Consider the following 16,159-nt stretch of genomic DNA (forward strand, 5'->3'; position numbering starts at 1 on the left):
GAATATATCCCATTCACACCCCGAAAAATCAAAGATTTGAAGTGATATAGTACATTCATAATATTCAAGCGATAAGCAGCCTACAACAAAACAATTGAAGGAGAAACAGGTGTACGAGCAGTGCAATTCAGTTAAAATATTCTGACAAAGGCTTTTGAAAACTTTGTAAATTGCAACATTTGACTGTATAATAAGGTAATCGATTCCAGTCATCGATACTGCGAACCAAAAAGTATGCTTGAATAAATCTGTTTTGTGTCTAACTATCGTAATTTATCTGAAGTGTTTTTTTCTGGATGTGGTAAATTTTTGTAGTAAGATGTGCTTTCTAGGGTTACCCTGTATTCCCTATACAGTATTTCAAAAAAGAATATAACTTGCATAAAAGACGCCTGACACCAAATTCGAAAACTAAGGATTCTTGTGTTAGTGCCAGTCCTGCATGCAAGGCCACTTCCAAGTTCTGACCAATTATTAGTGACGAGCATTGCCTATCGGTTTTTTAATTTTGTTTCGAATGAAGGATGTGTGCTCATCTGAGTATCCAGGTGCAATAGAAATTTTCTGCGGTTTGACGTGAACAGAGGCTTCCTCATAACGTTTCAGAGGCCAAGCATTTATTGTCAGCATCGGAGAACATTTGTGCGGTGTGCACAATACCACGACTGGCACATGACAGGGACATTTGTTCGTCACCCTTCTTGCTCTGTTGTTCGCTGCTTTTCAGGTGGCTTTTGCTGCTAACAGCAGGTATGCTTTTCTTTCTTCTGAGAGGGACACGCTCAAAGCACCCACTAAGTTTAATTTTTCACCACGCGTGGGTCTCTCTATTAGAAAATAGCATGTTCAGCATCATTGAAGTTTGAGCGCATGTGGTCTCAAGTGGTACCCCGCTATGGGGCCTTAGTTTCCCACGGTAGTTAGGTGGGCACTTCGACCTGACGTAAAATAGTTCTCAATTAACAATGCTAACATTATGTACAATGCATCACAGCATTTACGATTCTACACTCTAAGCCGCAAAGGAACGAAAAGGGAGCAAAATGGGAGCAAGTGCTGCATTTCGTCTCTGAAGCCAACATATAGTCCGTGGATGAATTAACTGCAGGACGAGAGTTACGTGTGCAAACAGAGAGAGGAACTGTTAGAACATGCGGAGCAACGCTTATTCCCGTGGAACTTGCCAGCGCAGAGGTCGCCTCAAAGGAATGGTCAGCATGCACCAAAGCAAATAGTTCTTTAAAGAAATGAGCTGTTAACAGTTTGGGTTGGTGTAAATGATCTTGAGAACTACGGCAACTACGTCCGGAGCAAAGTAATATTGTTTTTATAGCATAATTTTAAATAAATATGTATTATCCTATCATCGAAAAAAAAAAAACAAGTGCTCACGCTCACGCTGTATCACTGCATGGCGGGTCGTTATTGTCAAGGTAGCCCTCATTGGTGTAGTGGTGTGTTGTGGATGGGTTATCGTTACGTGGTTGTGATTGCTGTCTCTTGTGGTGCACTGAATCATCTCTGCGCTGTAGGAAACGTGATCCGATACTGGAATCAAATGCTACACAATCGAAATGCTACGCGCCAACTGGGATATCGCCTGAAAGGTGAGTGTATACATGACTGCCATCACTCCGCAAGATTTACCTCTCTGCTGTTGATATGACACTCACGTTCTTCACGAAGATAACCCGCATGATTAGTGAGCTCGTGCTACACAGCTTTGGGAGAGCTGCCCTGTCTGGTATAGAATTACAAATGTGCATGAGCCATCGAAAGTAGTCATTAGCTGTAGCAAGTACAGCTGTTCATAAATTGTTTTGTTGTCATTTCAGTGCAAATAGGGATGGTTCTTCATAGATTTCCGCACTTTTAAAAATCATCTAAACTCCGCGCAATGTCATCTTTTACAAGGTAAACCACTAATTAGGGATGTCAGCTGCTAACATTACATGTCTAGCTCGACTTGGCGCCACTTACACAGACAGTCGGTGACCATGTCGGCGATTTCGCTCGTTGGTAGCGATGCTAGACAAGTTTCAGTTTTATATCTCTAAAATGAAATGCAAGCTTCATTGATAAGTAGGCCCACACGTGTATCGCAGTGAAAGCTTGAAGCGTTAAACTGTAGAACGAAGTTATTGAACCTCACATGTTTTAAACTGTTCCAATGCAATATGTTGGGTTCTGTGAAAAAAACAGTTTTCGTCTAATTTTGACGCGATTGGACGTAACTACAAGTACACAAAAAGTTCTGTCTGAAATAGTCAATGCTTCTGCAAATAATGTTTTTACAGGAAATCATCGAATGAAAGCGTTGCGCTTTCCGAAAAATGTCAATATCTTGCAGCTACGAACACGCTCTCAGCAGCTGTCGATGGGGTGGCTGCACTTTGTGAAGTCGGCTGGACAGCATTCATTCAAATGAAGCAGTTTCTTTTATTGTCTCTCCTAGAATGTATATTTTGTATTACTAAAAGGTGCTGAATCAATGTGCGCACACGATGTTGCAGAATGGACACAAGTCACTGAATAAACCTGGCTGCTTCTTTAAACGTTCTTGTTTCTTTTTTGTCATTAAACAGACATTTTCGCTGAACGACATTACCAACCGCGCTCTGTGCGCTATGTAGCGAGCGACCTTGGCACACCAATGGCAACATATACGGGAACATTTATTATACTGTAGGCCTGCATTATGCACACCTACTTCTTCACACATGTTTATTATCATGAGTGGTCATCTTCATCTGCTGTGGGAACTTGGCTTGCCTGGGTTTGGTGCCATGGTGCAATCGCTTCGTCGTGTCTTCTTGGCCTAGTAAAGGTTGCCTTCACCGTCACATCACAAGTGGTGGAGTGTCCTCTGCGATCTTCCGTCCTCTCCCAGTCCACTCTACTTCCTGGAGCTCCACTCAGGCCATCGTCTGTGCCAGGTGTCCGGTAACATGCCTGAGGACGAGCCAACCGGCGCTTCTGCGTCTACCTCCACGGCCCCAGCCACCGCGGCCTGTACATCATGCATTATCACCGCACACCAGCGCGAGCCGCCCACATTCGCCAGACTTCGCGGGGAAGATGTGGAGGATTGGTTGGATCAGTTCAATCGAGTGACTAACAACTGGGGTAATCCTACCAAGCCTCGCTTTGTTTCTTTTTATCTGACAGGCGTTGCGAAAACATGGTTTTTCAATTATAAAACAAACATCACGAACTGGACACATTTCAAGCAACAGCTTCGCCAGACTTTCTACACCCCGGCAATTCGTTCAGCTCTCACGAAGAAGACATTAGATATCGCAAGAAAGAATGCAATGAGTCTTACGCCTCCTACATATAGAATGTGCTTGCTCTTTGTCACCGTTTCAGCACGTCCATGTCTGAAACAGAGAGAGTTCGTCATCTATTAAACGGGATCGGCATGATCGCATTCAATGCCTTGGTTATACAAAACCCGACCACAGTCGCTGACGTTGTTGCCACGTGCCAACGCCTTGAAGAACTTGAGTACCAACGGCTACCGGCGGACAGCGCTAAAAACACCACCACGACTGATGCCTCATTGCGTGCTATGATCCGGGCGATTATACGGTAATAACTGCAATCGTTCGGCTTCTCATGGACACCGAGTTTACTTCAACCTCCAACACTGTTTTACACGACGTTATCAAAGAGGAGGTGGCGTCCATGAACGGGCCAGCGTATGTAGACTCTCCGGTACCTCGACTCCAGCTGACATACGCACAAGTCCTCACTAGTTCACCACCAATCGTAACACCGATGCCCGCACACTCGACGCCTGTCCCACTGGCTTCGATAACTGGCTTCGAGTACGCCTAGCCAGCCCTTTCACCCACCATGGCGGCCACCTCATCTGATCTGTTATTACTGCGGTTATTGGGGCCACATTGTACGCTTCTGTCGGAAGCGTCAGCAGGACGAGCGTCGTGGATTCGACCCCTACGGACGGGATGATGGGACAAGCGGGTCCGGTTTTCAACGTCGTCCTTATGATGCGCCGCTATGTCACTCACCGTTTTCAACTGCGGCATCTGAGCCAACCCCTTCTAAATTCTCTACTAGACACCGCTCACCATCACCTCTCCGCCGCTCCACGTCTTTATTGCGACCTGTCTCACAATTAACCAACCAACGCCCGGAAAACAAATCTCTGCAGAGTTTGAAGAAAAAGCTGCATCAAACGAAAAGACAGAAATTCCTCCAATGCGTCCATATAATACGTTATCTGTTTTACTAGAAGGTCTGTACATGGATGTTTTAATAGAAACTGGTGCTTGTTTGTCTGTGATTGATCGTTCCTTGTGCTTACGTCTGCAAAAAGTCACGACCCCTTATGATGGACCTACACTGCTCGCTGCTCAAGGGGACCCCATTAGACCTGCCTCTATGTGCACCGCTCGTATTTTCATAGCTGGCCTTCTACATTTTGTGCAATTTGCCGTGCTGAGTTGGTGTGCCAACCAGCTTACATTAGGCTGGGATTTTCTGTCTACGGCGAACGCTTACGTCTGCTGTGGAGAAAGTGTCGCGGTTCCAAGTAAGCCGATCACCGAGACGTTGAGTCAGAGAACCGACGGCGTGTGTTTTTATGCCGGAGCCAAGAGCAAAAAACATAAACAAAAGCCCGTCGTCTTCTTCAGTGTCCCTTTTCACGAGACTGTTGGCGTCAACATCGTCCTCGTTTCCTGTCTACTTCGAGTGCGGCAATTGCCTCCCCTTAAAAGAGCATCGCCTGATGCTATCTATACCTGAGCCTGTCATTCGCGCATAAAGTCACTCTGTAAAGCGACGGTGCTTCGCAGAGTCACTTGCTGACGTATGGCTTAATGCGAACTGCGTGCACAAGTTCAGGTCGGTGCTGGCGACGCCTTGTAGAGTTTGCAATATCTAGGACGACTTCGTAGTGAACGTCACTTAGTCGTCGCTGCACTCGATAAGGTCCGAAGTATCTTCTGAGCAACTTTTCGAATAGTCCCCATCTTTGTACAGGCGTCCACACCCATACCCTGTCCCCAGTGTCGTACGTTACAGGTGTATGATATAGGTTATAATGACCTGCGTCGTACTCTTGCTGTTGGTATATTCGGAGTCTTGCGAGCTGGCTGGATTCCTCTGCGCGTTGAGTGAACGCGTCAGCACTCGTTTCGTTGTCATCGCATTCGCGTGGCGGCATCGCGTCCAACATCGTCGATTCTTACTTCTCGTTCGTGAACAAGGCTGAATGGGGTCATCGGTGTGGTTTCTTGTTTAGCAGTATTGTAGGCAAACGCTATGTAAGAGAGAATCTCGTCCCAGTTTTTGTGCTCGATGTCCACATACATTGAAAGCATGTCTTCCAAAGTTTGTTTGAGCCGCTCGGTCGGTCAATCCTTTCGTTTGTGGATGGTAGTCTGTCGATTTACGATGAATAGTACCGCTGAGCGCCAAGACCGGATCAAAAAGCGCGGCCGCGAATGTGGTTCCGCGATTTGTTATAACGATCGACGGCGCATCGTTATAATGTTCTCTATGAAGAATCGGGCCACCTCCTCAGCTGTGTGTCTCTGGATGGTTTTTGTCTCGGCGTAGCGAGTAAGATAGTCGGTCGCCACTCTAACCCAGTGGTTACCAGCACTAGAGGTGAGAAGTGGGTTCAAAAGGTTCATTACGATCTAGTCAAATGGTGTTGTTGGGATCTGGACAGGGTGTAGCAAATCGGCTGGTTTCATTGGAGGTAACTTACGCTGCTGGCAATCGAGGCAGGTCCGAACATGATGCTTCACGGCAGCAGTGAGTCTAGGCCAGTAATACCTCTCTCGAACTTTGCCCAGTGTGCGCGTGTAGCCTAAATGTCCAAATGTGACCTTGTTGTGGCACGCTTGCAACACCTCAGAACGAAGAGGGGTGGGGACGACAAGCAGGTAGGAGGAGCCTTCTGGCGAGAAGTTCATTTTGTAAAGGACATTGTTTTGCAGACAGAACGACGATAGTCCTCTTACAAAGACTGTAAACGTGTTCTGGCTTCGTTTTTCTAAATAATAATCAAGCCAAGTAGCTCAGGATCGTGATGCTGGTGAGCTGCATTGGTTGACATGTCGAGGATTCCGAGGAATGCTATCTCTTCATCAAGGGAAGCAGCCGACTCTATTGATGATCGAGACAGGCAGCCGGCGTCCGTGTGTCGTTTTCCCGACTTGTACACCATCGTTATATCAAATTCCTGTAGTCTATGGCTCCAGCGTGCGAATCACCCGGAAGGATCTTTCAAACTTGTCAACTAACACAACGAATGGTGTTCACTGATAACCTTGAAGGGGCGTCCGTACAAGTATGGGCGAAATTTCATTACTGCCCACACCATGGCGAGGCATTCCTTTTAAATGGTGGAGTAATTTGCTTCTGTGCGTGACAGAGTTCTGCTTGCGTAAGCGATCACTCTTTCCTCGTTGTCCTGGTGCTGCACAAGCACAGCTCCGCGGCCAACATTGCTGGCGTCAGTATGGAGCACTGTAGGAGCTGTCTCATCAGAATGGGCAAGCGCGGGGGTCGTGTAAAACATTGCTGCAAGTCATTGAAAGCAGCTTCCTGTTCGTCGCCCCAAACAAATGCAACGTCATCCCTAATGAGACGAGTTAAAGGTGGCGCAACGCGCGCAAAATTTGGAATAAACCGCCGATGGTATGCACAGAGACCCAGAAAACGCCTCACTGCCTTTTTATCTGATGGTGTTAGAAACTGTGCGACGGGGGCATCTTTCTCGGGATCTGGACGAACTCCTGCGTAACTGACGGCATGGCCAAGAAACTGTAGTTACTCAAAGAAGTGACACTTCTCCGGCTTGAGCGTTAGGCCTGCGGCCCGTATGGCCTGTAAGACCACCCGCAATCATTCAAGGTGTTTGTAAACGTTGTAGAAAATACAATGATGTCGTCAACGTATACTAGGCAGGTTCTCCATTTAAGCTCAGAGAGCATGGTATCCATGAGCCGCTGGAAAGTTGCAGGTGCTGAAGACAAGCCGAATGGTAAGACCTTAAATTCTTAAAGTCTGTCTGGCGTCACGAAAGCTGTTTTTTTTCCACGATCACTGTGATCGACTTCAATTTGCCAATATCCACTCTTTAAGTCCATGAAAGAAAAGTAACGTGCGTTTCGAAGCCTATCGATTGAATCATCTATGTGGGGAAGTGGGTACACGTCTTTTTGTGACCTGATTCAGCTTTCGGTAGCCCGCACAGAAACGCAGGGTGCCGTCGTTCTTCTTGACTAGAACAACAGGTGACTCCCACGGGCTTTTTGACGGTTGAACCACGTCGTATTCAAGCATTTTTGCTACCTGCTGTTCTATCGCTTTTCGTTCTTTTGAAGCCACACGGTACGGATTTCGATGTATTGGTCTAGCCGTTTCCTCTGCGAAGATTCGGTGCTTGGTCAAAGACGTCCGGACAACTCTCGATGTCGACGCAAAACAGTCGTGGAACTCGGCTAGCAGCCCAAGCAGGCGTTCCCGCTGTTGCTGAGTGAAAGTATGGCTGAAGTCAAGATTACGTGCTAGGTCATGTGGGTCTTGTGTGGGCGTTGCTTCGAGTGCTGAAAAAAAGTCACAAAAATCAGCTATTTCGTCAAAGTATGCCAAAGTGGTGCCTTTTGGAAGGTGCCGTTGCTCGGAAGGGAAATTGGTCAACAGCAAGTTCGTTCGGCCATCGGTGACAGTGACTATTCTTCATGCAACTGAAATCCCGTGAGTGAAAAGCAGCTAGGTTAGTTGGTCGGGGACTCCTTCACCATCGAACGGCATGTCACATGCTACTGAAACGAGGATACATGATCGAAGCTGCACAACTGTATTCTTGTCTTTGAGACGAAAGGATTTGTGATTTGGTGATGAAGAGTCAGTCAGACGAGCACTCTCGTAAAACAAAACCACGTGGTCCGGGATGTTGATTATTGCGCCATGCTCCCTGAGAATGTTCATTCCTATAATTAAATATTTGCAGTACTCTGGGAGAACAATGAAAGTCACGACGAAAGAGTAGTCACCTATGCTGATTCTTGTTGTGCATCTTTCAGTAGGGAGCAGCATTTGACCACCCGCTGTACTTATATGTGGTTTTGTCCACGGCGTTTTACTTTTCTAAGACGATCGCCCGCTTGCGACCTATTATGAAAAAATCAGCACCCGTACTGACTAAGGCCGTCACTTGCTGTCCATCAATAATTACTTTGAGGTCGGCGCTCACCATTTCGTCATTGTTAATATTCGTCGGCGTCGCGTCGTTCTGTAGCGGCAGTAATGGGGACTTTTTATCGTTTTGTGGTTGGGCTGCGACCTTACCCCGAGAGGTCGCCGCCTTTAGTTTCCCCGGTAAGAGCTGGGCAACCTTGTTACCCGAAAGTCAGCAAACGTACGTCGATTCGGTGACCATGTCTGAGCAGGGTATGGAGAGCGTGACCTGTGGGCGGAATTGGGCTGGCGATTAGGAAGCGACTCGTGATAGGGAGACCACGTTGTTGAAGGTCCTCAAAAACCAGGGTCGTCATGGCGAACAATGTAGTCGGCGTCGGCACGGTGAACATCGTACCCTGGCCGATGCGGGTGAAGCGATGTGTCACGGAACCAACAATTGGGAGCTATATGGCCGGCACCACTGCAGTTGAAGCAAAGGGGGCACCGATCAACAGTGCGCCAAGCGTCCGTTCTGCGAAATTGTGGGCGTCCTATGACCTCCTATCGTAGTGAGTAAAGCGCGGCAAGAAGTGGCTGGTTGCCTGAATACATGGAGACATGCGCTGACCACTGGAAGCCTCCTGCAAAGGTTGCTACGAAGCTGCGGTTGTAGGTGGCTGATAGCATGTCGTAATAGGCGGGATGGGTGGTGGATGGCGGGCAGCGTCGGCGTAACTCCTTTACCGCTGCTCGCGACCGAGATCAGCTGCTGAAAGACCGTGCCTAAGTTCCTCCCGAACGACTGCGGTAACGGTGATCACTGGCGTATCCACTGGAGGAGTCAAAAGCTTCTCAATTTATTCTCGAACAATATCTCTGATCAGGTCACTTAGGGAGCCCTGATTGTCTAGAGTCACTGAAGTGGCGTTGATTGGGGTGGTAGTGGACGAGCGATCATACTGCCTTGATCTTTGGTGCAAAGCACGCTCAATGGCAGTGGCTTCTCTTATGAAATTGGCACCGGTAGTTGGGGCATTTCGCACAAGTCCGGCGAAGAGTTGTTCCTTCACTCCGCGCATAAGGTAGCACAACTTCTTTTCCTCGGACATATTGGGATCAGCCCACCGACATAGGCACGTCACGTCTTCAGCAAGGATTGCCAGAGTTTCGTTAGGTTTTTTAAGCCTTAACTCGAGCAACTGCCGAGCACGCTCTCAATGGTTGACGCTAGCAAAGGTGTCAGTCAGCTGCTGGCAAAACTCATCCCATGTCAATATACGGCATTCTCTATGCTCAAGCCACGTGTGAGCGCTGTCATCGAGAGCGAAGTACGTGCGGGCGAGTTTCTGTTGAGCACTCCACTGGTTGATGTCGGCAACCCGTTCGTAATGCTCAAGCCAATATTCAACATCTTCATGTGGGGCTCCACTGAAGCGATCAGGTACAAGTGGCTTAAGAAGTGTTACCTGGGCTGAATTGGAAACGGGGCTGCCTTGTGTCCCTTGTACCACCTGTGGCTGGCTGGCGGAGGCCATTGGCAGAAGTATGAAATGCCTGGTAGAATGTTCTTCCAAGGAAGTCAGCTCAGAAGAGAGCACTAGCAACCGCCGACTGAAGCAGTGCACTGGTGTCGTAACAGGTGGCTGCGTGTAGATGATGAAAAGTGTAGAGCGTCGGCGCCTCACAGTCCAGCACCTCCACCAATGTCGCGGTTCAACGTAAGCCGATCACCGAGACGTTGAGTCTGAGAACCGACGGCATGTGTTTTATGCCGGAGCCAGGAGCAAAAGACATAAACAAAAGCCAGTCGTCTTCTTCAGTATTCCTTTTCACGAGACGGTTGGCGCGCACATCATCTTTGTTTCCTGTCTATTTCGAGTGCGGCAATATGATGGAAACTAACTATGTCGTTTATGCGGTTGACAAGCCCGTTCGTTTGCTCGCTGAGGAAAATACCGAGCTACCACCTGGTCATCAGCGAATAGTTACCATCGCTTCTAACGTGCTTGATTCTGGTGACGTGTTTGTCCAACCATCTGCACGCTGTCTCGCAAGAGGTTTAGCCCTTGCTTGAGGTCAAATGCGGTTCCACAATGGCTCCGGACTTCTCTACGCTACAACACAGACGCCTAAGAAAATTCTCATTCCTAAAGGCACCACAATGGCTCGAGTTATCGAATCCCAACCTGCCTCTGTTGTCCCGCTTATGGCAGCGTGTTCTGACCTTCCTTCTATTGGACGTTCATAATGCGTTTTTGTTATTGCTGTGACTAATAATCCAGAGCTGACCTCTTCACAGACAGATGAATTGCTTGCCTTGCTACAAAAGCATAGGAGATTGTTTGATGCCGATTCCTCATCTCTGGCACAGACATCCATTATCACGCATCGTATCCAGACCGATGGCACTGCCATCGTACGCCACCGACCATATCGCGTCTCTTCGTCCGAGCGTGAGGTCATTAAAGAAAATGTAGCCGGTACGCTGCAACGGAACGTTATACGTCCCTCCGCGAGTCCTTGGCATCCCCTGTTGTTTTAGTCAGGAAAAAAGATGGCTCCGTGCGATTTTGCGTGGACTACAGGGCACCTAATAAGATTACCCACAAGGATTTTTACCCCATGCCGCGCATAGACGATGCTTTGGATTCACTGCAGGGTGCCGAGTACTTCTCAAGCCTAGACCTGCGTTTGGGTTACTTGCAAATACCCATGCACGAGGATGACAAAGAAAAAAAACAGCATTTTCAACACCAGATAGACTCTACGAATTCAACGTCATGCCATTCGGCCTTTGCAATGCTCCAGCTACATTCGAGCGGATGATCGACACGCTTTTACGACGCTTGAAATGGAAGACTTGCTTGTGCTATTTAGATTAAACCGTTATTTTCTCGGCAACCTTCCCTCAGCACTTCCAACGACTGGACGACGTTATCACGTGCATTGCAAATGCAAGCCTTCAGCTGAACACCGAGAAGTACCGTTTTGCGAGCAAGACATTCAAAGTGTTCAGCCACATCGTAAGCAAGGACGATATTCATCCCGATCCGGACAAGATATCCGCTGTGTAACACTTTCCGCGTCCTGACAATGCCCAAGATTTTTGCAGTTTCCTCGGCCTCGCTACTTATTTTCGCCGATTCATCCGAGACTTCGCTTCAATAGCTTCACCATTGCACAAGTTGGTCGGATCAGGCGTTGCTTTTGTGTGGTCTCCTGAATGTGAAGCGGCGTTTGCTCAACTGAAGAGGCACTCACATCCGAACCATTCCTCTGTCATTTCCACGAACCCACGCCTATGCTCCTGCATACAGGCACTAGTGGTCAGGCATTGGTGGGATTCTCCTAAAGCGAGACAAATCTTAACGTGAGAAGGTCGTCGCATACGTGAGCCGTGCACTGACCCCTGCCGAAAAGAATTATACCATCGCCGAACAGGAGTGCCCAGCGGTGGTATGGTCAATACAAAAGTATCGACCTTATATCCACGGCCGCCACGTTACTGTGGTTACGGACCATCACTCCTTGTGCTTGCTCTCGATAATCAAGAACATGTCCGGCCGCCTTGGTCGCTGGATTATTTGCTTACAAGAATATGACTTCACTCTTATATACAAGTCGGGAAACAAACATCGAGTCGCCGACGCACTTTCGCGTTGCCCGCTCTCATCGGAGCCACTTAACGAACCCGCCACTGCCGCACTCGAGGAGCTTTCGGCCGTCTCTTCCCTACATGTTTCATCCTTAGCTAATGTGGCTCCAACTTCTCTAAGTGAATGTGGTTTGTTGTCATCCCACCAACGTGCTGACCCTACTGTCGCCGCATCATGAACCGTCTTGACGGGACTTGCTGGCCCCCTAACGCCCGTCTTCGCCGACAGCTTACGAAATTCAAGCTTCAAAACCACGTCCTGTACCGTCACATATACCATCCTAAGGGTCAACGCTGTGTTCCCCTTCTACCTCGATCTCTTTGGGCTCAAAAACAAAAGACATATCATAAGTACAATGTCTGCTGGGCACATGGGCTTCACGAAACGTACGACCGCATAAGATGTCTCTACTGCTGGCTGGGCATGTCCACCAGTGTCGCGAGGTACGTTGCCTCATGTGCCCTTTGTCAGCAACGCAAGCTACCTATATCAACTCGAAATAGACAATTACAAGCACTCTCATGTTTCGTGCAACCATTTGAGGCAGTTGGCGTTGACCTGTATGGTCCGCTTCCTATGACTGTCACGGGCAATCGATGGATAGTTACAGCTGTCGATCACCTGACCCGCTAGGCCGAAACAGCTCACATGCCTTCTGCATCCGCTTCGAAAATGGCTGACTTTACCTTCGAGCGATAATCCTTCGTCACGGAGCTCCTCGTGTAACCCTGAGTTACCGTGGAAGAGTATTTATTTCAGAACTCATCAAAGAAGTGCTCAAGGCGTCCGGCGCTACACACAAATTAAGCTCAAGTTACTATTCTCAGACGAACGGGCTTACTGCATGAGCGCTTTCATCACACATTGTCAGATATGATAGCCATGTATATCGAACCGGACCACAGAAACTGGGACACCATTTTGCCGTTGGACACTTTTGCCTATAATACCTCTGTACAGCGCACAACTGGTTACTCGCCGTTCTAACTCGTCCACGGTCACTTCCACTCTTCGTTCCTCGTTGTTTAGTTCTTCTTTGCACCTGTTAAGCCATGTTCACCCTCAAGTGAAGAATACGTGTCTCGTCTACTTCATTGCCGCCAGCTGGCTTGCGTCAACACTGAGGCCAAGTAACAGGATTGCAAGCTTGAATATGATGCCTCTCATCGTGCCGTGTCCTTCAGCCCTGGCGACGAAGCCCTCCTTCTTACAACAATTCGCACTCCTGGCCTGTGTTAGATGTGTAAATTACGTTTTATTCACCCCTATACTCTCTTGGAGCAAACGTCTGCTGTGAGTTATCGCGTGGCACCCGTTCTTCTTCCGATGGACCGCCGCTACAGGGCAGCAGAAATAGTCCACGTATCCCGCATGAAGCCTTTCATACGGCGTTCTTCTTCGCTTTAAACTGCGGCCAAGAGCTGCGGTCAGGATGACCGCTTTAACGTGGGCGAGGAAGCTAGTGTAGGCATTCTTTAAGCACATCTATTTTCTTCACACATTTTCATCATCTGAGTGGTCGTCATCTTCATCTGCTGTGGGAACTTGGCTTGCCTGGGTTCAGTGCCTTGGGTTTGGTTGCTTCATTATGTCGCCTGGGCCTAGTAAAGGTTGCCTTCACCGTTGCATCACAATACGTATACGCTTATCAAGCACACAAATTCTCCTGAAGCACGCGTGTAGAAATACCTAAATTCAACGCACATCAAATTTTCACAAACGTGATCACCGAATGGTTGCTTGCCAAACACCTAAGGCTTAAGACCAATAAGTAATCATTTTTATTTTGAGCAAGATACCAGAACGCGCAGCATCCAGACGGTAACTACATATGCCCCGTTATAATATTCACTCCTATGAACTTGAGTGTGGTATCGTGATTAGCGTACGCGACTGCTGAGCCAATGGTCATGAGTTCGAATCCTGTGTATTTGTCGTGAGTTTTCTGTCGTTCATTTCTTAATTTACTTCTTGTGTATTGATTGTATATGTCGAGAAATGCATTCATCAATCTCCAAGTTCTTGGTAACTCAGCCATAAATTGTAATAAATTGACTTTTTTTTTCAAGAAAGAACAACTGATGGGACGAACAGTTCATCCCTACTCAGTGAGTTTCCTATATAAAGTGTTAACATTTACTCATTGACACTTGATTTCAAACCTACTGAGTACTAAACAATTCGTCCCCTAACAGTTACTCCCAAAAAGATGACTCGTTCATCCTTTGAGGAGTAATGAATGTGGCAATGCAGTTACCATCAGAACAACGAACCACAGACCCCTTTTCATCCTTTGTGGCTTAGAGTGTATTTTGGTATTACCAGCTGGAAGAACAAGATGCCCAAAAATGTCGATTCTATTCTGACACATCCAGTATCCCTTTTTGTAATTGTGCGTACTTTCGCTTGAATCGCGAATTAACTAGGAAACTTACCTAGGGCAGACCTTTCATGCTTTCATGCAAGAACTTTCAAGGCAAACAAGAACTATCTCCGCCAGAAGCAGAAGAGTAATATGAATCTCTATTAAAGAGACTGCGGTTGCTCGCCAGGCTTCTGCGCATGTAGGATTTCAGGCTGACACGATTAAGTTATTGTGGTTTATAGTGCAAGCAGATGCAATGCATATGCAGTATGGCTTCAATGCCTATAGGCAAAGAGAAAAATTTGTTTTTAAACGGCCCTTTGTCAGTCTGCGTAGAGATGAAAATTGTTGTTAATCATAATTAAAAAAGATGCTGCCACAATCTTAAGTTGGTGATGATTGAACTGAGTGATGTCGCACATGTGGGGCAGTACGCTGTTCCTGTTTCTGAAACAAAGTCACAGCTTTGCAGCAAAAGGCGAAGCAATGAACGCGATAGCAACAAAGTTGAAGGTCATGTGCAGAATGGCAAGCAGATCGAAACGTGCCCCTGTTTCTCACAAACAAATGATGTACAAAATGTACTCACAGGTACAGATGAACGGGTATAAGCGTCTCAGTTGTTACTTCGTCATGCTTGAAAAGCGTGCCCTTTTCACAAAGGAGGGCTGTGCGATGATTGCAGTGACCATTGTGCGCCCTTTAACTACAAGGGAATCATTCCAGCCAAGCCCAACGCCAGCCAAAATGTATGATCCTCCCCACTGGGAGGTAAGGGTGCGCGAAAGATTGTCCACTACCCTTCTCTCCGCAGGCCGAAGTACGCGTGAGAGGTGAGAGCCGCCACTTAAGCCGCGACGCGCTATTAACGCCATCTTGCTGATAATGCTGAAAACACAATAGACACCCCCCCCCCCCCCCCGAGAGGCCCACCATCAGCGGTAAGTGGTAGATATAAATAGCTTGCCATTTGACTGTTGAAGGAGGTGCTTCTCGGTGACTCATTTTTTCGCCGACGCTCGCTACCGCCTGACGCAAGAATCATAGGCACCCACGGAGCAGCGAAGGCGATTCTTGGAGGCAGTGGAAACAGGTTTACAGATGAAAGCGACAAGGATTTTGAGATCATCTTGACGAATCTGCCAACAAGACGTGTTGTTTTGAACACAGTGCTTTTGCACGGAGATGTTCGAATGAGCCCTTTTAAGGTCGAAGATTTCTGGGATTCTCTGAACAAAGAACGAGTGCTTACCGACGTGTTGGCGTTAGGTGCCTACCAGATCAACAATGTGTCGGCGGACCCGTTAAACAGCCTGGAGCCAATGAAAAGATTACTTCAACTAAACGAATTCCAGTTCAAGGGAAAACGCTGCCTTGTCACGGACCCCCAGCAGCAGGTGGTGAGGCTGCGGCTACAATGGCTGTAATATAGTGTGGCTGACGAAGATGTACGCACCGAGCTGGCAGCGTTTGGTCGTGTTGATGAAGTGAATCGGGGGCGTCGGCGCGTTGAAAATGTTAGCGAGAAGAGGTCTGAAACATGCACTGTGCTAATTAAGGTCAACCCTTGGTATCAGGGTGGATGTTCTGTCACACCAGATGCGGATTGCTGATGAATTAGACCTAGTGGTCACCCCCAGTCGGCCTATGCAGTGCCTGCGTTGCAACAAAACAAAGCATGTGCGTTATGAGTGCAAGGTGCCTCGGTGTTCGCATTGCTTGTGTTTCGGACATGTCGACGCACAGTGCGTTCGTTCCTATGCCTCAGTGACGAGATCAGTGGACACAACGGATGTAGCACAGCATATTATGGACGTAACCGAGGCAGAAGACGCCGCCCAGGCCAGGGGAGATGGGTGTGTAGCCGCACTAGACTGCCATGCATCAACGTCTACAGGGGACGCTCTACCAGAACCTACGGACAACAGCACTGGCCAAGGACTCGGAGGATGTGAGAATTGATTTGAGCGGG

General features: G+C 47.9%; 1 protein-coding gene across 1 annotated transcript in view; it reads left to right on the plus strand.

The window, feature by feature from the left end:
- Positions 1-16,159, plus strand: part of LOC142765279 (monocarboxylate transporter 13-like) — a 452,218-nt gene that overhangs the window by 242,055 nt on the left and 194,004 nt on the right. The gene's annotated exons all lie outside the window — the stretch shown is intronic.

The sequence above is a fragment of the Rhipicephalus microplus genome, chromosome 1, assembly GCF_043290135.1.
Source record: "Rhipicephalus microplus isolate Deutch F79 chromosome 1, USDA_Rmic, whole genome shotgun sequence".
Classification (NCBI taxonomy): domain Eukaryota; kingdom Metazoa; phylum Arthropoda; class Arachnida; order Ixodida; family Ixodidae; genus Rhipicephalus; species Rhipicephalus microplus.